The sequence below is a fragment of the Falco naumanni genome, chromosome Z (genome assembly GCF_017639655.2).
Source record: "Falco naumanni isolate bFalNau1 chromosome Z, bFalNau1.pat, whole genome shotgun sequence".
NCBI classification, from domain to species: Eukaryota; Metazoa; Chordata; class Aves; order Falconiformes; family Falconidae; genus Falco; species Falco naumanni.
In genome coordinates this window covers 30,959,579-30,984,160 of record NC_054080.1, presented here as the reverse complement: position 1 = coordinate 30,984,160, position 24,582 = coordinate 30,959,579, and positions in this window count along the sequence as shown.

Below are 24,582 nucleotides of genomic sequence, written 5' to 3'. Positions count from 1 at the left end.
TGTAGAGAAATGCATATGGTAATTTATATAGTGAATTGCTGTCAGTTATGTTCTCTTTTGATCACTTTAATTTCCTTTCAATAAATAGCTTTATCACTGCAGTTTCCTTCTAAAGGTCAGAAAGTTTCACTGATTTATTCCATTATTCTCTTTTGTGATCCTCTCTTAGGCCATTTTGCCTTGAATTAAATTTGTCTAGTAAAGCTCACTTGTACCAGGAACAGAAGAATATTTATTATTAAAGCATTCTGAAACATGCTATGTCCCTTTAATTTTTTAGTTGTAAAGACACTTTTGTCAACTCCTTGGAATGTTTTTGTGATACATTATTATCTCAAATTTTTATTAACATTTAGCAAAATGTTTCTAAGTGTACTGAATATTAGAGGTGCTTTTAATTGCCTTTTTTTTTTTTTTAAGAATACCTAAGCAATTTACTTCTGTTTAGTCCTTACGTGACTTTACACACTTTTCCAGTTCATGCCAAGAACCCCTAAAAAGCTGAGTGACACTTTTGGATGTTGAAGAAAATGAAATTTTGAAAGAAAAAGAAAAAATGCCACTTATTACACAAAAAGATTTCTCTCCAAAATAAATGCTTCTTCACCAAAAACATTTCAACTGGAAACGTGGCTAATCTGATCCATTGATAAGGGACTTTCCCCTGCTTTCCCTTGTCTTACCATTTATCTCTCAATAGTCACACTGCAAAATCCTTGCTTATGTCAATAACCATATTCTTTGAAAAATCTCCTGAAAAGAGTGTGGATGACTCATTGGCTTAAATCTGACTCTCTGACTCAACCAGTAGCACTCTGGTGATGTGTACAGACTAAGGAGTAGAGCCTTTTCCCAGGAGTATGGGAGAGGTCAAGAGTGGTCTGCCTGTGGCAGACTAACTAAGGGGAGAAAAGCTGAAAGAGGAGAGAGGAAAACAAGACAAAGTTGCTGAGAAAAACCAGAAGATCTTCTGGAAAGGAAAACACAAATTAAGGGGATAGAATGGAAGAACAGCAGTGCACGTGAAAGGAAAAGGCCAGGACATGCACCAGGGAACATCAGGCACTGAGAACTGCCAGAAGTAGTGACACCTCCTGCCCTAGTGCTGTAGGACATCCTTTTCTGTCTATCCTATAGCCTTTGAAAAGCTGTAGGAAATATAAACAGAACAAAACCAGGATACCAGTGAATCCTTCAGAAGGTGACCATCTGAACTTTGGATCTCTTCCTCAAGTGCTGAAGTAGACATCTGAGATTCCAGCTGGACGCTTCTAAAGTCCTGACAAGATTAAGGCATTTGCCAGAATACCTTCAGTTTCGAATGTTCTACCTGTGTGTGCTTCAAGTCTCAGGCTGGCTCTGAGGGGCTCTCCCAGTTTGCCTCCAGCAGTGGCCAGCTGTCCAGGTACGGGTACACATGTATCTGCGAGACTGGAGCCTTGAGTGATCATGACAAATCACAGTAATATCTCTGAATATGTCCTTCAGGGAAAGCAACATGGGCCCCTACACAGCTGTTTCATATTGGTGTGTATTGTTCAGGCAGTTCTACTCTAGAAACAGCTCATACCTCTGGAAGGAACTGATCTTTCCATGTCATACATCATATTCCTGTTTCATAGAGAGGCTCAAAGCATAATCTAGCTCTGGTCATGACTGTCATAAGCTTGCACTTGCTTTTTGTAACAAACATTCCTGCAAAGCTGTTCATCTCCTCATCCATTTAAGAGCATACAGTGCTTCTCATTTGATTTGTCTTTTTTTTTGAGTATTCCAGATGTGGGGAAAATTAGTAATTAATAGACTTTATTTTGTCCCAGAAAATATGGGTTTGGAGTTGTTTTATCATTTTCAGACTCTGACAGTTCTAATCTTGAAAATCTTTTTACATATCTTGACATTTTCTTTCATACTCATAGAGTAGTCATTGCAATTATGCTATTCTAAGCTATGATTTTGGGAAGTGTTTATCCATGGCTTTGAAACTCCTCTGGAAGCATGGCTAAGCTGAAATATATAAAATTGCATCATTCTCGATCAAAATCTCAAAACTGGCTTACAGTTTGCAACTTTCAGTGATGTGGGACTCATTTTATTTGCCTTATGGTTTTAAAGCTCTTGCAATATTGTTGAGTCATGTTATCTAGCACTGTGCTGTGTTCCTGAGGGCTAGAGATTATTGGACTTTGTGTGGAATTGGATTTATTTTTTGTGTATTAATAGAACTCCAACAGCCTTAAGAGAAAATATCAATTGCCATCCCAGGGTTCTCAGAGATGGCACTGAATCTGAGGCTTACCTGAGAATTTGCCTAATAAAACCTGGCCCTAAAAGCTCAAACAAGAAAAAACTTGAAAAAAAAGTAGTAAAATACATTTTTTAAGTTGTCGCCTCTACTGTTTAAAGTGAGTCAGCAGATGAGTATTTCTAGACAGGGGATTATCTGTGTGTCATCTATGATCACACCTGTTCCAGGACTGGGTTTCCTTAACTACACCAAGAAAATATTCTGATCCTATACACGTCGTTTCTCTATCAATAGTAAGCGAGCCTGCAAGAAGACCCAAATATCACTACAGATTTGAAAGGGACAGTACTGTCCCTTTGAAATACTGGTTTGCATTCCAGGGATCTACCTGTCTTTTGCCTGTGGATCACTGGAGACACTTTTTGTTACTTAGCAATATTTCACCTAGTCCAGGTTCAGATGGGCAGAGCTCCTGAATTCTTATCACTCAATTCTGCCTAACTAAGCATCACGACCCACTGGTCTCTGTAAGGATCTCTGTGCATGCCCATGGAGCAAAAACAGCTGTTTTTAACTGCCTTGCATAGTATCTATTTAGTACTAAGTACAGTATAGAGAAGGGGAATGATCGGAGACCTGTGATGGCTTTGGGAATGAGTAAAGAGACTGCTACTGCTATGAAAAATAATAAAAAGACTTCACCATGGGACAGAGAAAACTAAGGGGGTATGACAGGGATCTATAAATTCTATTGTAGTGTGGAGAAGCTGAATGGAGTTTGACTATTCACTGTATCTTCAAAATAAAAAATTAAGGAGCAACACATGAAATTAGAAGGAAGAGGTTTCAAAACAGAAGGATTGTTTCTTCATACAAGTTACCATTAATCAGTATAACTCCTCAGAAGGCAACTTGACAAAATAATAGGATATAAATTCATTGGGGTCTCTTAAATATAAAAACATCTTATTTGGCTGGGAAAGTCCTTGAACTGCAAATTGCTAGTGGTTAAGAAACTATTTTATAAAATATTGCTGCATGTTTGCCCTGTTCTGCTCTCTCCAATCATCTGGTGTTGTCTAGTGTTTCAGACCAAAACTGGACATTTTCTGTTGTGTGCAGAGTGTTGAGAAAAACAGTCCCTAAGATTTCCATGGTTTTACAGCTACCCTCAAAGTCCAGAAGCTGGATATTATTCATGGCAGAGGAATATGATGCAATATTTTGCTCTCTTACTGTGCTGCTGATTATGACTATGTAATTGCTGTTTGCCTAATAAAAAAAAAAATTGTTTCATTGCCTCTTCAAACTATACTCTGGTGGAGGTATATCCTTTTTATCCTGCTACCTAACAGCTTCGAGGTGTACACAAGCTGACATAACTTATGACAAGGGGACAGGTGGGAGCAGGGCTGCATCTGTACTGTTTAGGCAGAGTCTCTAGTGTTTCTCTGTTCTGCCTTTTTTTTTTGTAGAAGGCTAGCCAGAGAAGCTGACTAGCATAGGAGGTTGCTATTGTTCATGTGGTCTTTGTTCTTGCAAATGCTTACACTGAAGGCTTATAATAGAAACATTTAAAGTCTTCTCCCATGCTTACAGACCTCTTTTGAAGGACAAGTTGATTTTGTTTTGTTTTTGCTTGGTTAATTAATGTGCCTTTAAATAAGCCTTTACTTTGTGAAACTCAGCTTTTCTTCTCCCGTTACACCTTTTGATGTTTCTGTTTTAGTTTTCCATTTGTTCCACTGCTGCCTCCAGGGATGAAGTCTTATATTTATTTTTTAATTTCTAATGAATTCAGTATCTTTTTTTGTGTATTTTAACTGCATTTTATTCTTTCACCCATCATCCTATTCTCCAGTCTGAAAAAGCTTACTTTGCTCTTAGAACTCCGTTTATCAGCCCTCTTAAATCAGTTGATTGTGGCTAGGATATGCAGTGCACTTCTGGATGTATGACACAGCAGTGAGGTACTTGATCTTTCTGACATGCTGCTCACCCTTCTTGTAAAAGGAGCTTTAAGGAGGCATTATCAATCCATGAACAAAGATGATTGTGTGATGTCCTCTACTTCTTCCCTTGGCTACTCCAGCTGAGAGCTTTGTGATGTTTGTATGCGTGTAACAGGATGCCGTTCATTGTCCTGAAGCTCTTACAGCCTGAGGAAGCCTTGTGTTAAACTGGGAAACCACAGGTAACTAGTCTCTGGTTGACTGTCCATTAAAGAGAATAACCAGCCCTCACCCCTGTGAGGGCAGGCTGGTTGATAGTTTGGACATCAAGTTCTCCTGGCGTGGAAGAAGCCAGAGCTGAACGGTTGTCAAGCCATGCAAGTGCAGTCCTACAGAGTGACACAGGTACAGGGAATTTGCATCATGAGAGCCAGTAAGTGAGTCTTGCTTGTGCCTTCACGCCTACATGTCCATAGTACCTTGCTGCTAGGTTATTTTGGCCTTCTGATGAGGAGCCTGAGTCTGTCCACAGACCTTACAGACAGACTTAAAACAGTGTGAACCTATTTGTACACATCACTACAGTGGTGCAGAACTCCATGGGGCACCATGGCCAGATCCTGTCAAAGCTGAAGAGCACTAGCATCTAGTAGTGGTGATGGGCATTAAGACTAGTTGTCTAGCTCCCTGGGCATCCCCTCACAGAATAAAAGTCTGTCCTTTGGCAGGGCTGAGTATATCTGTGCTTCCAGTAAGCACTCCTCAGAGCCTGTGTTGGGAAAACCTTTCTTTGAAAAGGAGTTGGTGTGCCCTACAGACAATGTAATAAGATCAGAGAATGAAACGTCTAGATCTGCAAACCCTCCTATGATAAATTGTCCCTATCTCTGTGTTAGGAATTCACTGATGCCTACCAAACCTTTGTGCTGCTCCAGGAACACTGGGAATGTATGTTGACTTATTCCAACTCCTGCAAGGATGCACATCCCTCCTCACCCAATAATCAACTGTCATCACTTTTTGCACAAAGCACTTGGGGTGCATCCCATTGTAGGAGGCAAACTAATGCTTCTCATGTTACCACTGGAGCATCTGTGACACTTAGGAAGACACTGAAGTCAGCAAAAGACATGAATTCAATTTTTTGAGCAAGAAGTCTTAACTCAAAAACATGCAAGTCTCTTCAGTTTTTCTGCCTTTTCTTGTAGCTGGAAGGACTTGAAAGCAAGTTTAGTATGTAATGAGGAAGGGAGAGGCAAGTACTCCATAAAGACGAAAGCCACTTTGGATATGTTAGTGCACCCTCCAGGGTGCTCATAACTTAGAGCAGTCCTGCTGAAACAGGAAATTCTCTGTGGATGCTCTCTGCTCAGAAAAAAAAAAAAAAAAAAAAAAAAAGAGGCAGTTTTATGTACCTCATTAGCATGCTTAGGAATTTACATATAAAAGTCTGCCTTGTTGGACAGAAGCAACACAAGGTGGTGATTTATTTTAATAATAAAAATATCCAGGCACAACATCCCCAATGTATTTCCCCATATATCTTCTTTGTGTTTATAATCTGTTAGATCATCCAGGAGACAGAATGAGTCATGTGAAAACTTCTCTTGCCAAGTTATTGACTCAAAGCAGAGTAGGCAGAGTCTTAAAAACAAACCCAGGGAAACAGATAATGTTCTACAGTTAAGATCTCTTGACAAATAATTAAGAGTAACATGAAATCTGGAAGGCTCTTAATCAAGAAAGTAAAGGAATCTGTTGCATTTAGTTGACCTCATGTGTAAGAACCCTGGAGGGGTATCTTTACTGTTGTAAATATATAGGTCCTGGAAGCCAACATGCCTTCTCTACTAAGACTGCTTTCAGCTTCTTGTGACTTAGAAGAGTGGTTAACTTTCACGCTCACCTTTTTTTATCCCCTGTTGCATGAACATCCCTGGTAATGAGAACTAGTTCCCAATTTTTGTTAATGGTGTATGAAGACCTACCCTGGCTGCTCAGATCCCTCCTCTACAACTAAAACCTGCAGTAGCTGGCCAGTGGACAAGGACAGTTTTATAGCTGACACTAGAAAGTAAGTGTTGAGACACTGTGGAGCCTGAAGACACTGGGAGTTTGAGACACATTTGTTTACCTCTCAGAACAAGTACAGGGGGGTTTATTCCTTCTTGTGCTCTCCAGAGATATCTTAGATGAGCAGATTCCTGTTCAGCCAGTTCTGCCAGAAGTCACTTCACTGTTGCAACATACACATTTTTAGAGAACAGTTAATGCAACATTTTCTGAAAATTTTGCTGAAAAATGGCAGAAAAATTTCAGTGTGAATGAAAAAAAAGTGCAAACTGCATCCTGAACACTAAATGCATTTATAATTTTTCCTCTGTCTTTTGTGTTTGCTTGGGGGTTTGGTTGTTTTGTTTTTACTGAAAGAATGAGTGATTTTCCAAATTATGCTCTTACCATACCTTCACAGCACATTTTTCAGTGTTGATTGCTGAAAAATTCTTTTGAGAATGGACAGTACACGTGAAATCTCATGCAGTTAAGTCAGTTCTGAACCCAGTTCTTGCAGAAATGGACAGCTGCTTTCTTCCAGCTGACAGACTTATTTCTTTCATGTGCTTCTATCAGTGTTACCATATAATATAGTTAGTTTTAGCTTTGCAATTACATTGTTTGTTTCAGTATAATCACTATGGAGAGACTGATAATCAACTTTAGTTGTGTAATTTTATGCCAAGATGGAAAGAGTCATTTAAACCCTACGATCACTGGGGAGACCATATGGTATCTGAGAAGACCATTGTATAGGTAACTAATGAAACAAATTTGGACTCTCAATATAAAGGAAGTAAACTGAGGTTTAGTGATAGGTCAGCTGTAACTATAGGGTCGACTGTTGTTTGAGGCCCCTTAGAAGAATCAGGGATACCTGTAAGGAACATGCACAACACTTAATTAACATGGTACCAGCTGTTGAATGAATATGTATGATTTTTTCTGAGAAATGTAATACATGAACATAAGTGCAGACTATATAATTTTGCTTGAATGAAACATGTGGCATGCACGTTAGGTGGAACGATCCCTCATGCATCCAGCACTGCAGTAAAGGAATGCCTGGTTCTTAATGCTACATTAGTGTTAAGGGGTTTTTTATTCATGATTTTGGAGACAACAGCATAGATCATTTAAGCTTGATAAACAAACAGAAATGTACAATTGTGTAAGTAGGAAGCTGATAATGTAAACCTGGGAAGGATTATCAGGTTGAGATTAGCCCTTTAAATACCATCACTTAGTGGGCTGGAGGGTTGTTGGGGAAAGAAAAGGAAGAAGTTTCAACACAGTTCACGTGCACATACAGTTTTTGACATGTTGACAGCCTGCTCTTAATTGCTTACAAATTTTTTATTATTGTAGGTGTAATAAATTGGAAAGATTGAGTCAGCCATGTCGTTTTCCTAATCATTCAGTAAGCAAGAGAAGTCTATGGTCTGCACCTTCACCTTGTTGGTTGCAAGGAGACTGAAGATGTTGATGCCTGTTTATCTTGTGCACCCAGATGATTTTTTTTCTTATCCTGTTTGTCAGGGTAAAGAACTGCTATTAATCGTACATTGGATGAGATATTAGAGCAGTTCCTAGCTCCCTATCTGTCAGCACAGATAACATTTTTCATGAAAGTAGGATAAATATCTCTGCTGACCTCAGATGATGATGTCTAGGAAGTGTATAGTATGCAGTCTTTATGTTCAGGTATGGGCTGACTGTTTGATATGCAGTCTTTATGTTCAGAAAACTTAAAATGAAAACCTCAAAAGAATTGCTGGCTTTTATTAAGATACCTTTTTCTTTGTATCCTTCATTCTTTAATTAATTTGTTGATTTTTCTTTTTTTCTTTTTTCTTTTTTTCTTTTTTTTTTTTTTTTTGGGGGGGGGAGGGGGAGGAGGGGAGGGGGAGGGTATCATAATTACTCATAAAATCACCAGAGGAGGGAGAGGGGAGAAAAAGATTTGGGCTGGGGGAGTAGAGTCCAGTCCAGCTGCACTGGCAAAACATGAATTCCTTTAGGATTAATAGCCAGGTTCTGCTCTGTGGCAAAGCCCTCTCTGTTGGTGAAACTACAGGCTAGGAATCCCATCAGTGAAGATTTGACTGTCCTCTTCAGAAATTCAGAGGATGTAATGATTGTGACACTGATAATTGCCTTTCAATTGACAGGCTCTTGCCACCATTAGCAAGGGCAAATGGACACAAGTGTTAATGTACCTAGTGAACAACTTTGAGTGGCAACTAGTAACACATTTTGGGGATATTTGGTCATTAACAGGCTGTTTACTGTTATAACCTAGACCATCATACTTAACAAAGCAAGGAAGTGTTGTCCAGGCTCCTGTTTGAGGAGTGGAAAGATTTTAAACCAGGCAGAGGCTATTAGCCCCTGTAATTGATAAATTGCTGCTGGTGATGTCACTGAAATTGGGAATAAGAAAACTCCTTAACACCAATGTAGCCTTAAGAACCAGGCATTCTTTATTGCGGTGCTGGATGCATGGGGGATCCTTCCACCTAATGTGCATGCCACATGTTTCATTCAAATAAATTATATAGTCTGCTCATATGTTTTTGTATTACATTTCTCAGGAAAATCATATATATTCATTCAACAGGTAGTACTATGTTAATTAAGTGTCCTACATGCTCCTGACAGGTATCCTTGATTCTTCTAAGGGGTCTCAAATAACAGTCAATCCTATAGTTACAGCTGACTGATTACTGAACCTTAATTTAGCTCCCTTATTTGGAGACCTCAAGGAGAGTCCAAATTTGTTTCATTAGTTACCCGTAGAAAGGTGTCCTCAGTGATCATAAGTTTTAAACAACTCTTCCCCTCCGAAGATAAAATTACACAACCAGGGCTGGTTAGCAGTCTGACCATAGTGATTACACTGAACAAACAATATAGTTGCAAAGCTAAAACAGATGAAGAAATATAGTTACAAAGCTAAACTAGACTTACATGGTAACAGTGGGGAAGAGTGGAGTCCATTTCCAGGTTGGTTTCAGTTCTGCATGGTGGAGGGTACCCTGTTCCTGGTCCCTAGCAAGCTCAGGTGTGCAGTGCCGGTGGCCTGTACTGCAGTGAGACTCTGAGCAGACAAACCTCTTGTTGGTGCTTCAGAACTGGTTCAGGTTGTTCAGCAACACACACTAGATTGAGCTTTGTAGCCCTGGGGGTTGGGACAGAGTTGTAGTTGTGAGGTGAGACCCCCTGGTGAACCAGTCTTGCTGTACATGCTTCTGAGCTAGCCCCCTCTCTCAAAAATCAGCACCTTTAGGCCTCTGGCAAAACTGCCTCAAGCCATCTGTGGTGCTTTATGAGAGGCAACACTGCTTGTTGTGTGTGATGTTCTTGTGTTGCTGGGAGCTCTGTCTGAGGTGGCAAAGGCAGCTGTCTGCCCTCTTCCCACCAATACTTGTGTGGAGTGGTTGCTGCCAGTGCCTAAAGGATTTAGAGGCAAAATATTTTGTGCTTCCTGTGCTCTCACATCACCAGCTGCCACTGTGCCAACCCACCCCTATGCCCAGTCCACAGCTCAAATCAGCAGAGAGATGACAAGTGGTCCGTTGAAGTCTTGCAAACAAATCAGCCATGGCGTTCCTTGGTCAAGAGCAAGAAACTTTAAGCTGCTGCTCAAACCCAGATCTTTTTTTCCTCAGCAGAGGCATTTCCATTCAGGATAAAACTCTGGTTAGGAAAGATGGGAACAGAAAGAATTCATGCATCCCAGGGTCCCAGGGCATACTTCATGGGGGGTTAAGGTGGGTGAACACATCAGAAGTTTGAACACAGCAACTCTGGTTTTATATCAGATGTCTCCCATGGAGTAAATGACCTCTGTTCTTTGCTGTTCAGATGAGTCTCTTTCCTTGGGCTTGCTGCCATGGATGTAGTGTGACCATCCACATCCTTAAGTTTATGTACAATGCTAGTAGTACCACAGCTACTGATTCCCCTTCCATTGGCTCAAGTTTGTCCTTGGACGTGTCTTAGCTGGGTTGAGGGAATGGGGCCAGGAGGACGAAGTCTGTGTTGCTGAGTTTATCATGGGACAAAGACAACTAAGGGAAAAATCTGGCATTTGTCTCTTTTGAGATCGAAGTCTTCTGTTTCTTTGGCCTGGGGAAGAGATGACCAGTGAGTAGTGTGGTTCACACTGTACTGCTACCTGCCTGAAACAGTATTTTCACAAACAAAAAAGTCTTGTTATGTATTAACCAGAAAGTTCATGGAGAGTAGACTACCCAACAAAAAAAGCATAAAATGTGTTTACTGGATTCCCATCAACAATTTTTATTAGACACATGAAAGGTCCCATGACATGGAAAATGTAATTACAGACATATTTTTACTGTGTCTGTAGGGAGACAGAAAATCTTAAAAAGCCAGCTATAGCACCAGCCTTTTTGTCTTGTCTCATGCAGCTCTTGGACATTTTGACACCTGAAAATCTACTAAAATTGGTGGTGCCTTTGTCTTTGTGGAGGCACCCAGCTGCCATCTCACTTTTTAAATTGACAAGACCAGTCTTTCCTTTCAGTGTTGTCCCCTGTGTCTCTAACTCTAGGAGTAAATGCACAGGCTGGATTTTATCTGCTTGTGGACCACCACAAAAAAGGAATGTTGTTCAGTCCAGCCTCTGCCTTCAGCAAAAATGCACATCATAGGTCCATGTAGGGAAATGGCAGTTAGCAGAAAGCAGCAGCCTGATTTTCTTCTGTGAAAATGCAGAAAGAAGGAAGATGAGACCCTAGGGAATGTTTTGCTCTGCTAACCCTCACCATAATGATGAACTCTTTCTTTGTTTACTGGTACACCATGGAAGACTGAAATGAGTGTTACCTTTTAAAGACGTTGCTTCCCTCCTTTGCATGCATATTAATGGAGACTTTCATCCTCAGATATGCAGAATGAGTCCCCCTGGACTTTCTTTGTGCAGCAGGAAATCCAGATTAAGGTAATAAAGTAGAAGAGATGACCTTCCTAAATGCCTGAATGGCCTACATGCCAGAAACAGATGCTTATAAAAGCCTAAGGATTAAGGTACAATTTAGAAAGCAGGCACCTACTTCTAAATACATTTACAGATAAGTCTGTTGTTAATGCATTTGATCCACTTCCTGACAGCTTATCTAAACCTCTCAAAGAAGATATTTTTGTAACTAGCTTATTTTTATCACTGATAAGCACAAATATTAAGTGCAAACAATATACTAAATTCCTTCCCTTAAACCTCCAGCATACTTATGTTTGCACTTTTATGCTTCATAATATCAAAAGATTGTTCCAGGTAAATAAAGGAAACAAACACATACTTCTGATTTGCTGCTTGTATTGCAGTACTATGTAGAGACCATTCATAAGAATAGAGTTCAACCATGCGAGGTGTTGAACACACAGGGTAGAAATTAATTCAGAACAGAGGAGTAAAATGTGTTATTAGTTCTTCTTGCAGAGGAAACGAGGCTCTGGAAGAGATCGTGGGGTAGACAACTGGCAGCACCATGCCATGTCACTCTAGTTAGCACACAAATGTGACACTAATCCTGAGATGAATCCTTAGCAGTGGTCCTGGGAAAGCAAGCTCTCTGCCACCTTTCCGATACCCTTTCCTAAGCCATTTTCTAACCTAACCACCTCAAAATGTCACCTGCTCTGTCAATTGCTTTTGAAATGGTTTCATAGGGCAACTGTTGTGATGCCAGTCTGTAGACTCCAGGGAAGGTATTCAGTGCTGCTAAAACGCGATGAATGACTGTGGTGCCTAGCAGGGCTGATTTCAGTGAGCTCTGGCCATGGTATAGACACAGTCCTACTGAACATCTCAGAAGATGCTTTGCCACAGAGAAATGCCATAGTTGTATCTGTAGATGAGTTTTGTTCCAGCAGTATACCAGCTAGGTAATTTCTCCTTGTTTGTCATTCATCAGCACTTTCAAAGGCCAGTGCTACTGCATGAAACAGCTTTCAGTGAGGCAGAGCAGCTTCTCTTTGCTTAAAACCTGGTTATATAGATATACATATATATAAAAATATTTTTATATATATCTCCAGGTATTTACATATCCATATATATATATATATACATATATCTCAAGAGAGAGCTGGTGGAAAGAAGGTGAATTGTCATCTTTCTGAGACTTGCCATCAGGTTTTAATAGTGAGATGTAATTTGGGCCCTAATAGCATATCCCAGTAATAAAACAATGTTTAAGTGTTTCAGGAGACAGAATGAGACCAGCACTTAAGACCTTCTGTTCCCACCTGCTTGTTTACCTTTCAGCTTCAGTTTGTAAAGGTTTTTCCAGGCTATTTCCCCTGCTCTGTAGAGCTGATTAGGCAGTGTTGTAAGAATTACTACACAGGAAAACACAACTGCAGCACTGCAGGCTAGGACATTCAGACATGCTTCAGACAGGCAGATGATGATGTACTAACTTGCTGAGGCTTTCAGGTGCACACAGAGCTTTTTATTTTACCCTCATTTGCCATCATTTCTGGATAATCAGCTGTGCAGTTCCCCTCTGATGCACAGAATTTAATACTGTGCACAGGGCACTGTCTTCTGCATATACAGGAGAAAGGGATGTTCTGCCAGCACCTGGAACTGAGGTAGGGAAAGGTAGCAGAAATTATGAAGGAAAGAGAGGGAGAACAGACTACTATCCTCCAGGTCTTCAAGAATATTAGCTCCATTAGGGCTGCATTATGAACCTGACAGCATCCATCTTAGTGCTTCCCTCCTCACTAGTGCCACAGTTTGGAGAAGACATCTAGGTTTTATCAGAAAACCTGAGATTAACTTCTCTAAGTCATTTACATCTCTTTTGTCCCAAAATGTGCCTGATCTATCTGACTGAACCTTTTCCAGCAGTGGTGCAAATATGCAGAGACTTACTAGTAATCAGGTTCTGACTAAGATCCAGACTGCACCTGGTTAGTCTGGCACTTCTTGTCTGGAGGTTGGTGCTGGCTTCCCAGCCATTTCTTCCTATAGAAGCTTTTCTGGAGATCTCAGTGAGGTGTATGTGTTCAAAAAGACTAATCATTAGATATGCTACTTGCTGATTTATGTTCCTCAAAGAAAGAGAACTAGAGTCAGTCTAGAATGAAGGAAATCACTGTGGCTGGTCCTGGCACTGCTGGGAGAGCAGCTATTGTGCTCTGTGGGTGATGTTTTCCATGATAACCTACCTGACATAATAAGCATTTTGCTATATACTCAGCAACTGGGCTGATACTTTTCCATGCGAGCTGTGTGACTGAATGCTATTTAGAAAGGTTCAGCTAAATCTGCCCAGCTGTTGTTGTGAATGAGACTTGGAAAAGCTTCACTAGCATATTCCTGCCTGATATTGGAAAAAATCAGGCCAACTGGCATGAAGAGAAGAGTTTCTGGTGAGAAAATGTAAGTGCATGAGGTGCATCTGAAGGGCAGGCCCACTGGATAAGCTGGAGAGACATTAAGTGTATAACCAGGACACATAGGCTCTAGCTACCAGGATTCCTTACTCTCCCCAACTCTCCTGCTGTCAGCTAATAGCTGTATCAGCAACAGCAATCACTCTTAGACATTGTTTCCCAAGATGCCAGAAGATACTTCCCAGTCAGTATATCTGAGGCTGCTTCGACAGTTGAAACACATTAAAAAATTTACCAATTTTAAAGCATAAAGGAAAATTCCTATGGAGTTCATTTTTCAATTCTGAGACAACTAGATTAAAAGAAGCATTGCATTTATGAATCACCCAGAAATCTTCATCATCCTCCTCTGTTGCTTAAACTAATAAAGCAAGTAATTTTCCATTCTCTGTCACTGTGTCTTGACACAAGGCTTTAGCATTTAAGTGAGCAACACACACTGAAATTTTTATAGAATTGCTCCATGCTGTTCAGCTCTAAAACACAATTCCTTGGTAGCCTTCTTGTCTTAAAATCTTAAAACAATTTCAATGATAATCTGTTCTGTGCTTTTCATTTATTTCATTGATAATTGTTTTCATTTATTTCAATGATAATTGTTCTGTGCATGTACTGTCTGATTGCTCCAAATACTGATGTGTTTTGTTTGACTGCTGTATGGGGCAGTGGTGGAACTGCTTTCCCTATAGTACTTTAATTTTGCCACATGTGCAAAAGAAGGATAAATTGTTCTTCTTCCTTTAAAGGGTGTTGTAGTTGTTAACACACTAGGCAAGGAAAAAAAAAGCTAATTCTGAAAGCATAGCACTGATCCTGGCTTCCTCACTGTTTTTCCCTTCCTCACCATCACCATGAGATATCTTATGCATTGCTTTCCCACTCCACCTGTTAGACCACAGTTCTGTCTTGTGCAGAGCAAACATATATATCCCACCCACCCTACTTCCTCTTTGGCTCTTCAGCCCCATGTGCAAGATCTGTACCTCCCAGAATAAGGAGAGGTAGCAGTGTGGCATGCAGGAATATTGCGCCACATTACAAATGGCCCCTAGAAATAAATTTATGATATGAGAGACAGCAAAACCTTAATTATAGTCTATAACTGTGCTGCTTAACTAAACTCTTATTGTGTTTTCTGAGTCTTCCATGTAAAAAAAAGGCATTCCGAATTTGCTGAAGGAGTAGATAAATGGCATCAGCTTTCTGTCCCAGTTGCAGGAAAAGGGATTGGCAAAGCCTACGAGGAAAGTTTAGCTTTTTCTTGCCAGGAATAGCTCATTCAAGATGCAAGGTGACACAGCAATCAGTGTGATGGATTGTGACAAGTCTAGCAGACTAAAATTCTCAGGAGAGCTTCTGTGATAGTTTCAGGGTTGTAACATTTGCCCATTTGCCTGTTCTGCTTCTGTTTTCTCTGAAGGGAAAAGTTCATTTAAAAATAATAATAATACTAAAAATGATTCTTTTCCCTCTCCTCTAGAACTGCAAAGTTCCATTATGCAGTATTTATCAACACAGTACATTCCTCATTATGCTTTTTGAAAGGATGGCTCTATTCAAAGAAGAAAGGCGAAGTCTGATTTCTGGACTTGAAAGAATCCTCATAAAATGCAGATGTTTGATCAGGCTGAAATGGCCTGAAACCATCTTTATATTTCTGGCATTCAAGCTGTCAGCTTGCCTGCTTTAAATTCCACAGCCTTTAAAGACAAAATATATTCATTTGGTATATTTACTGGCTGCCTGACTCCCCATCCAGTAACACATTTTGCAGGTGATGGGTTGCACATAATATACGTTGGATCCAATTGGGCATTAGATTATTCCATACTGATCAGTTCTACAAGCAAAGCACATAAAGGACTCTTGCCAGCTAGAATGCACATACAACCCACATCATGCAATGGTAAGCTAGCATGTGTCTTAGAGGCTATTTAGATACATACTGATCTCTGTATGGGGCTGCCAGACTCTAGTATCTGGGTGAACAACCAATAAGTAGCTGATAACACAGAATCATAGAATCATTTAGGTTGGAAAAGACCTTTGAGATCATCAGGTCCAGCAATTAACCCAAGACTGCCAAGTCCATCACTACACCATGTCCCTAAGCACTTCATCTACATGTTTTTTAAGTACCTCCAAGGATGGTGATTCCAACCACCTCCCTGGGCAGCCTGTTCCAATGCTTCACCACCCTTTCAGTGAGGAAATTTTCCTAATATCCAATCTAACCTCCTCTGACATAACTTGAGGCCGTTTCCTCTTGTTCTGTTGCTTGTTATCTGGGAGAAGAGACTGACCCCCACCTGCCTACAACCTCTCAGGTAGCTGTAGAGAGCATTAAGATCTGCCACCTTCCCCAGAAGTTTCATCCAGGTTGTGCATAGCTTTAACCTTCACTGTGGTCCTGCATGGAACAGGGAGGAAGCAGAAACGAATGCCACATGGCATGTAGATAAGCTGTAGAATAGCAACTAAGATTAATACAGACTAACAAAGCTGAACAGAGGAAGGAATTCATGCACTGTGAATTCAATTAACTATATTTAAAAAGCAGCATCCCACAAGTTCTAGGGATACAACTGTACACTGAGAGATAAAAAGCAACAGACACTGAGTAATGAAAATTGACACTAATTAGACAAATAAATGAAAGCAGCAGTTAAGGAGAAGGGATCTCTGAGCAATTTTTCTACCTCAAAGGTGGATACCAGAAAGGGGCTGAGGAACTTCTGGAGTGGAGGGCCATTCTCTGCCAAGTACTCTGCTCCACAGCCAGCGTCAACATCTTTGTAGAGGTTATGGAGGAGGGCTTGTGAGTTGTATTCTTAAATACTCTGAGTTTCTTTAAATTATCGTCCCACCTTTTCTTTCCAGCATTTGGGCAAACATGGATCTGTTGTACCTGAGTGCAGGGGCTGAGCTTCAGAAGCAAAGCATGTCCAAGATACTTCCTGCTACTACCTACTGCCACGTACTCCTACAACCTGCGTGGCTCTAAGCCTGCAGAGTCCCATTCACGCCAGCTGGGCCAGATTGTATTCTCCCCACCAGGGGATGCTACTTGCAGGCAGCAGCTATTATTTGAGCCTGTCTCCTCTTTCCTCTCAAGTATTGGCAGTCCTTAGCAAAATGGAAATGTCTCCAGCACCAGTACCTCCATGCCATTGGAACTGAACAGTTGCAGCTCCTTCGAGTATCAGGAAAACATTGATTCTTCTCTTTGGATTGTTAGTGCTTTGGCACACTTACTGTTGTCTCCTTCCCTACACAAATGCCTATCAATAAGTATCAGCTGATTTTCCTGGGCCAAAATGCCAATGACAATTTCTGGTACAAATGGTACAAAAAAAATTAAGAAGGCTTTTTCTGCTCTTGGTCTGGCAGTTCCTTGTGAACATTTCCTGCCTGCTTGTTCTGCTTGTTTGTTTTCCAAACCAGATTGTTCTCTGAGCTCACATCTGCCTTTGGTCTTCCAGTAGCTCTTTTTTAAAATTTGTTTTTCTTTAACATAGGCCCCACTGGGCCCCACTATGTTGATTCAGTCTTTGTTGTTTGCAGCTAGTTTTACCTCTGGACTGCTCCACCTTCTCTGCCACTTGTCATATGGTGGGTAAGGCCACCTGCATGTTCCCAGGCTGCCAGAAGTGGCATGAACAGAAACTATCCTGCTTTATTCTTTATCTTTAGAAGATCCCAGAGCCACCATAGAAAGCTTCTCCACTCTCATCTCAGTGTTGTTTCCTGCTTGCTGTTTTCTGCTGGAGAATGTCAGAGAGGACAGCTTTGAGAGCTGGCAGACATGAACCTTGCAGGAAAAAAATCTCATTTAATGATTTAGGCAGACCATGGCAACCTGGACAATTTCTGAAGCTCTCCTACACAACCTGCACTGGAACTGGGAGGTTAAAGTTAAACTACATATTTACAGGCTTGTTGTCCATGACTTTTACATGGTCTGCCTCCCCATTCTCCTATGACAGTAGATTTCACAAGTTTATTTCCCAATGGATTATTTTATTGCTTTAAAACAATTTCATATTAATTTCATTGAGTGTCCCCTTGCTCTAGGCTTGCAGAATATTCCTTGCCCTCCATTTTCATGATCTAATAAACACCCATGTATTCCTTCCTCTCATATTTCTCCTTTCCAAACTGAAGAGTCCTGGTTTTAGCTTCTTTCTCTAGAAGTCCATCACCTGATTGCCTTTATGTATCTGGTCCTCACAACCACTCATTTAGAGAGGTAAAGAACAGAATTGCATACAGTGGTTATGAGGTAGGTGTGAGCTGTTTTTATGTACAGAAGAGTGGTTCCCTCCATATTGTTCTCCATCCTTCTCTGGTGGTCCTTGGCTTTCTTCTGGGTTTTGTTCAACTCAGTGCTATTGCATGCTGGACCAATGATTGCAAAGACCTGTGTGTAGTGACTCTGAGAGCTCTGCCCTAAGCCATAATTGCCAGTTCTGCTCCCAGTGCCACATTGACATGGCTTACAGTTATTTTTTTGTAGACACATTATCTTAGTTTTGTTTATACTGGAGGTCATTAGCCATTCTTTTGACAACTAAATGCATTTTGAGAGGTCCTTCTGGACTGCCTGATCATTAACTGTGGCATTTGACTACCTGAAAGACTATCATCAGCAGGGTTGGAGGTTCTTCATAAGTTCTCTGATGAGGTTGCTAACTAAAACCTGAGAGATATCATTACCGAATATTTTCCATCCAGAAAAATGATCATTAAGCTTTCTTTCCTTCAACTGGAGTTCAGTCTATGAAAGAACCTTGTTTTCTTAATGACCCTTAAGATTTTGGGATTCTTGCTGTCCTCTCCTTCCCTTGTGCACCCTTGGATACATGATACTCTGGAGAAATGCATGCTGCTGTGCCTCTGTTTCTAGCCAGTTCCATATTACTGAGTCCTCAATAGCCATTATGCAGCACAGGTAGGGCACACCTCTCTTTCTTAAGATTACCCCTGATTGCCTGTTGCTCCAGTGAGCCCATGACAGAATGGTTTGAGAAGCTTTACTGCCTGCAGTGATGTTGCACCTTCCTCCTTTAATTTCTTACCACTCAGAGATGGTGTTTGTTTGCAGTGAGATGGTCATGCTGACTGAAAGATGAGATAGGTAAAGGCATTCTTACAGGCTGCTGTAATGGTGTAGCTGTCTCTTGCATGTCATGCCATGTTGTTAAGATGCTGCAACTGCAGTTTTATAGTTAAGTATTAATGTTGTTAAGTGCATGGCCAACACTTACTTAGAAGACCAATAGTAGAATATGTAATAAAATAATAGATGTCTAAGACCTTATTCATGTACCCTGACTGAGACTTTCCTCATGTTCATGTGGAGCTCATTACTGCAGCCTGTCCTGGCCACTTAAAACTCCAGTCTCCTTCTTTATGAAGCTCCACAAGAGACTCAGCAGGAAGACTTGGTTTGGGGATGTGCAGTCAGGTTAAGCTATGAATTGCTCAGACTTCTCAAAAAGGGAGTGTTTCTGGGCAGGAGAATGGTGAAGTCCTGCAGGATAGTCAGAGCTGATGGTGCTGGGGGCCTGAGAACCATCTGGTGGGTGATGGTGGAACGAATCTCAGCTGAGATATGCTGGGCTCTCACTGCTGTCTACAGAAGGGCCCTCAATTTGCACTAGCACTTAGTATCAGACTACTAAAATCAAGTGCATAGATTTCCTCTGTGTCTCTTACTGTCACCCTATTCTTTTCTCTTGTCTGATATGAGTGGCACAAGGACATTTAGGAGTCCTGTGGCAGGACAGGACAACTCACTCATTCTGTTTGTCCTCTCTTCTCTTTGCTGCTGCAGTGCAATCACTATTAAACATCAATGCACAAATAGTTTCAGCCTTCCCTTCTCTGCTGAAAGAAACAAAACAAAGCTGTTGGGATCTCTTCAGATTCAGGAAGGGGGAGCATGAACTGTTAACCATCATGCAAAGAAATTAACAGATGTTCTCTGCACCAGGTATTCTGTTCCGCATTTTCTGTAATTTTCCATTGTTTGCTCTGATGGTTATTTCTAAGCAGATGAAGTATGAGCTTTTGCTTATTGTTAGCTGTATGTGTTGTGATTTGCTGTGCAAAGTAATACTGCTTATGAATTTTGTATACCCTTTATTCTTCCTTGTAGGAAAAGATTTGTTTACAATCTTCATTTAATGCATAATCTTTCTCACCTGCACTGATGTTAGCAGGGCATTCTTCTGAAAGGATACCCTGGCTTCTTCCAGCAAATTCTCTTCAGTGCTGTGCAGGTAAAAAAATTGTTTCAGGGGGATATAAGGAGGGATCCCTTTGTATATCAGTGGCATTAGCATCTGAAAGCCTCTAAATAATGGGTCAGTGACAAGAAAAGGCTGTGTCATTCTGCTTTTACAGAGCTGTGAAGGGATGAATTGGCCAGAAAACAGCTTCTTGAATTTCATTCATAGAGAAAGATAGCCAATTCAGGAGCCTGGAACTGCCAAGAGAAGGCCAGCAGGAATGTTCACAGCTGTTGCTAAGAGCAAGAAGGGATCTTTTATCTCCATGTTGTGCTTTTAGGAATGGACTATAATGAAAAGAGCAGGAAACAGTGATATTTTTTTTTCTTCTGCAGAATTTTATTTGTTGGGTTTGGGCTGCTGCTAAAAAAAAGCTCCCTCTGAAAAGAAAAAAGTAGAGATGGAAAGTTAGAACACAACTTTCAGCGCTTTACCTCCCATTATCTTTCCATGAGGAACCCTACAGTAGAAAGTGAAGCACTGCACTGAAAAGTCTTAGGAAATTATTACCACAAAGGGATTTCTGTGTGAAATCCTCACTTCTTAGTCTGGGACCAGACTCAGAAATCACAGGTTCAAGGTCACCTGAAATACAGCTGAGAGCAATATGGAGCTCACATTCCACCCATCCAGTTCTGCAGCTGTACATGTGTTTCAACAAATCCCTTTGTAATATTCATTTCCCAAAGCTCTTCAGTGCATTGATAATTAAAAGCTATTATTAGGCTAGGAAATTGGTATGAAACATCTGCACTCAGTTCTCTGTTGTAACTGAGAAGGCTTCAGGTTTAGCTCTGCGAGACAATGGAATGCATTCATCAAAATGATGGTAGGAACATTCCTCACTCTATTTCACCTGGCTTGTTGACTGGACAGGTCTGAATTCCTCTTGAATAACAATGAAGTGCTTAAGAGCAGTGTAGTCACACAGTTATACACTGTGCTGTAAAAGAGTGCACTTTACTCTCCTGGTGATTGGCATATTTAATAGTGGCATTGCATGCAATAATATGAAAGGAACATATTCCTTAATTCTTGTGCACGTTCCTACAGGCATACCCCTGCCAGTGATTCCCATGCTTTCTAACTGCAGGATTCATTACTGTCTTTTTGGTAGGTAGGAAAACAAAAGTTTACAAATAATTTAGTCAGTACATTGGTGAAGAACAAATCCTTTATTTTAGACTTCTGCAGAGTGGCTAATCTACCACTTCACTATGGTTTCACACGAGGCTCTAGGCTTACATTTAAATCAACTGTAGTTGCAGAAGCTACCCCTAATAATAGAAAAATTCAGAGAAAGAGGAACAGAAAGAAAGAGAAAGAGAAGAAGAAAAATCAACAAGTATTGTAGTTTTTATGGATCCTGAAAAACGTTACACCTTCTCCTCTGAGCTTCTGTTTTCTTGGCTTGGTGGGCCCTGAGTTTCTGATGGAGGCAGAAGTCAGGCACCAGGGGGACAGGAGATATGTGCCATAACTGAGTCCGTCATGCTCTGTCTACAAGGAAAAGTTATTCCAAAACAAGATACGGTTCATATTTAAAGGACACAAACAATCTTTTATTTCCTGTAACTGCAGCGTTTCACTGTAGTCATTCACAGTTTAGTCTCCCTCCAAAACTGGTGGAAAAAGAGGCTTTTCCAAGTGTGATATGGGCTGGCTAGGATCTGAGTCACTTTGGGAAAGATGAGCTCTCCACACACCACAGCTCCTGCTAGAAAATATCCACTGGCATGAGGTCCTCTATGGGCTGCAGTGTGGATATCTGCTCCAGCATGATCCTCTCCATGAGCTGCAGGGGAATCTCAGCTCTGGCACCTGGACCACCTACTCCTCATCCTCTGATCCGGGTGTCTGCAGGGTCATTTCTTGCATTTTTTTCTTACCTCAGTCTTCACAGCATTTTGCCCATTCTTAAATACATTTTCCCAGAGGTGCCACTAGCTTCACTGAGGGGCTCAGCTGTGTTTTGTGTTGGGTCTGTTGGAGCCAGATTGAACTGCCTGGAACTGTTTGTGTCCAGCACAGGGCAACTCCTGGCTTTTTCTCATAAAGGCCAGCCCTGCAGACCCTCTACAACCAAAACCTTGACACCTGCATCCAATATTTTCTGCCCCTCACCTCTGTGAAACTGTATTTTCATTAAATTATACGTTCATCGCACATCTTCAGAAGTGTTACTTGCATCAACAAAAAAGTTCCCCACCTGAAAGTCAAAGTAATTCCTCACAAAACCAACAAAGTTGGACAGTTTACACAGAAAATAAAAGCATATGCCTTGTCCCTTCACCACATCGAAACAACAGAATTACTGCACAATCTAGCAATGTTCAGCCTTTTCCAGGAAAGCAGGGCTTTAACATGTGTACCAGCAGTGTGGGAAGACAAATGCCATAACCATGAACATGCCTCCTTCCTCCTCCTTTCCCCTAGCTTTTATTGCTGAACACAAGTTGGGATCACAGTTGTGTCGTCTCCCCCCATCTTCTTTTGGCCCACCTCTGGCCTGCTCACTGTGAGTACAAGTCAGAAACAGAGAAGGTCTTCACACTGTGCAAGCACTGTTAAGAAATAACTGAAACACCAGTTTATTATCAACATTTTTTAGTCACAAATGCAAAGCACAGCTACATGGCTGCTGTCAAGAAAGTTAACTTCCTAACTTTGTCTCAGCCAGACACAGTATAGCAGTAAATCATTAGTAGCCCTGCTTTCTATGGTTGAAAAGCCATAAAAAGGAGAGGTTTTATTCAGAAGAATTACAAGCATACCCTTTCGCCAAATAAATTGTCTCATGAGAACAGTCTGCCTAACCGATAATATATTAACCTATATAAAGAGAAATATGGATTCCTTTGGTTCAGGGATAAAGTAAGTTTTATCTTAACTCAGTTTTTCAGGATAACTTTTTCAAATGCCTTTGTTGGACCTGAAGATGTATTACTGTGGGAAAAGGTTCTGTCCAAAAAACCCCAAGCTGAATAGATGATGGCTCTGTCTTGTCAACTGCAAAAACAAACAGAAGTGAGCAGTTTCATACCTGACTGACAAATGGGAGAAAGATGACTGAAATTTTCCATGTTCATTCAGAAAGCATCGGTTAGGAAGAGTCTGTTATTTTAAAAGGCATTGCTGTGTCCAGTTGCTCAGTTGCTCAGATATTAAAAATCTGCTGCTTTGCTGAGAGATGGAGTTGCCTGGATGCCTTATTGCTATAGGCAATGTCATGTTGATAGGGTTCTGTAAAATGTGACTGGAAGAGTGAAAACCCAACATTTATGATGCTCTTTTTCAAGAATCATTGTAAATTTCTCCCCCTGCCCTGGCTCTGCAAGCCAAGATGAAAAGGCACCTGTTTTGTAGAGTCAGTGTCTCTCATTAACTGCAGTGTTTTGGTTGGGATTAACTGCTGCCCAAAGCTGGAGGGTCCCCCTCTCCTGAAGCACAGCTCCATAGATTTCTGTGGCAGCGGTGGGGAAAGAAATGGCTGCTCTATCTACAAAGCCATAGCCCATCAGGGGTGTTTCTGAGAGGAAGAGCGGATAGATGGGTAGAGTCTACTTCAGTTTTATGAAATTAAAACAAATTGGACCAAAGACTCATTCCACACAATATCATGGATATGTGAGCCTTCTCAGAGCTGGGACTCTGAAGGTGTTTGCTCAAAATTTTGACAAAGGTATTGCATCCCATGAGCTCTTTTGTGTTCCAGTTCTCTTCCTGGCCTGTCCCTGAGAAGAGAGGTATTGAGAAAGGAAAGAATTAAAGAAAAATCTGTTTAACATTTCTTAATTCTGTATTGGAGGATTTGCATGCAGTATTCCTGGAGGTGCCTCTCCTGCATGCCTGACATGCAGGATTAATTCCCTGTTGAGAGGACGATAAATAATCATGACAAAGGTCTTTTGTCTCCACATGTATGATATTCTCCTCTTGACTAGGAGCGTTGTCACACTTCTGCCCTGTTGCCTGTGGCCCTGGCTGTCTAGGAATGCTGTGCCTGTTTGTCCCTGCTTTCCCAAGGTGGCTTCCTGCAGGCTGCGTTTCTCAGAGGGACTATCTGTTTTTGCAAAGGGCAAGGGTCTGACATATGGCATAAACTGTAAATGGGCAGTCATAAACAGTGCACAGCAAAAGCCCTTCTTTTCAGAACATCAATTAAATAATGTGTCCCAGTGATCTGTGCACAGTATCATAAATATTGAGTACAATTCCACAGTGGGCAGGCAGGTAAGGGAATCACTGGCAAGCTATGAGCAATATAAGTGCTCTAAGTTTGATGCCTCAACTTCAACAATGCAGTTTATCTTCAAAATATAGTCCCCTTATTGTAATTGCTATAGGGACAAACTTCTAATTTTTCAGTTTATGTAAATCCAGGATAGCACTATTGTTTAATTAGTAAAGCAATCTCAGTCCAAAAAGATATGACTCCAGAAGGAGCTTTTTCTGCTGGTACACTAATTGCCTAAAAATGAATTGATCTTTCAAACAGACAATGATGTAGCAACCCTCTGTGAACAGGTTGTTTATGCAGCTGTTTGCAAAGGTACTACTTGAATATTTTATCTTCCAAAAAGGCCATTTCATCAGAATG